Raw genomic sequence first — 1,722 nt, 5'->3', positions numbered from 1 at the left:
GTGGAGTTTTTTTTTCAACAACCTTATTCATGGGACGATGATTTATATGAACACGTCATTCAATTCGTATGTGGACTGTACAACTTTGTTATAACCAAAGAGCCCATTAAAGGTATATTTTTAGACATTGATCATGATAATATTACTGTTATAGGAACCGACACAAAAGAAGAAGAAATAAACAAAAAATACTGAGATGTTGTAAAAAAGTGTGTTTCTAAATTTTGTGACACGATTGTACTTGGTATTGAATTAACAGATGAAGATGTTAAAAATGAATGTGATATTTTAACTAATTTAAATTTAAAAGATTAAATGGTCATAATAGATTCGTTGCTATTGCCGAATATCGATTTTTTTAATGGAAAGTGATCCATTTCGCGTTTACAATATATGCGAAAATTACAAGTTTATATGTGACAAAAAGTTTATTTTTATTTTTTTAATATCAAAGATTGTGGTGGTCATTGGTTTACACTTGTTTACAAATTAGAATTGTTTGAAAATAAGTATGAATTTAATTGTTATAAAATGGATTCATTAATTTGTTTTACTAATGAAGTTAAATGGGATGGTTATAAAGTAATAAGCGAATTTAACTCGTTTTTAATTAAAATGAAATGCTTTGATAACATTGGATTGCCAACCACTATAATTGAAATACCATGTCCACAACAAAAGCCTTTCACTAATGATTGTGGAAAATATACTTTGTGTTTAATTAATTATATTCTCAAATACGAATCAATAAATGTTGAAATAACTGAAACTGAATGCATTGAATATATGGCAGATTTTGAAAAAAGAATGAAATTTTAAATTGAATGTGTTATTTTTGATAGCAATTATTACCAAATATTACCATTTAATATTTTAATTAACACTAATTTTTATTTTGGTTTGATGTACTATTTTTTATTTATACAACGCTATTAATAGGAAAAATGGGTGTGTTAAGTTAATACTGATTATTGAGTTGAACTTTTTATTTTACTGGGTCACCCCATTTTTGCATAAGTTGAACGGGTTTTGTCTGAAACTGTACTATTTTGACTGTACTTGTTTTGCAAAACTGAATTGTTAATTTAGTTTAAATTGTATTTTTAACGCTTGACAACTCCTCAAAATGCAATAACCCTTAAAATACCATAACTTATTAGAGTCAAATTTGTGGTCAAATAATGCTCATTAAATTTATACTATCAAAACAGGGATTATCAATCAATGTGACACTTGCTGATATTGCTACACTACTTAAATTAACACATTTATTACCAATTGCTGTGACATTAAATAAGATAACAATATAGTGAAGACTGGCACAATTGAAAAACACGTGTTGTTTATTTTTCTTGGTTAAGGCAAATTAATGCAACTTAATTTTACACATTTATTAAAAGAAGTGACATTTGATGGTACATTTATATTACTTATATCATTATATCAATTGTAACAATTATCATCATAATCAGTATAGCAGTGTCATATTTTATTCTATAATCATGGCGTCATTAATGTTTTTAAAAATTATTGAACGATCACTGTTTTTGTCGACAGTGTCATAATCGATATTTACACAACTTTTTTTTGTAAAACATTTTCTTTTTAAACAATTTTATTTTCGTTTACTTTACCATAAATTTCATCAATACTATTCATTGTTCTGATTAAAAATCGTTGCAAAAAATAATGGTGTTTTTTTTCACAAGTGAAAAGTTTCGA

Source organism: Entamoeba invadens (assembly GCF_000330505.1).
Source record: "Entamoeba invadens IP1 unplaced genomic scaffold scaff_1105074725649, whole genome shotgun sequence".
Taxonomy (NCBI): domain Eukaryota; phylum Evosea; order Mastigamoebida; family Endamoebidae; genus Entamoeba; species Entamoeba invadens.
Note: the sequence above shows the minus strand (reverse complement) of the source record.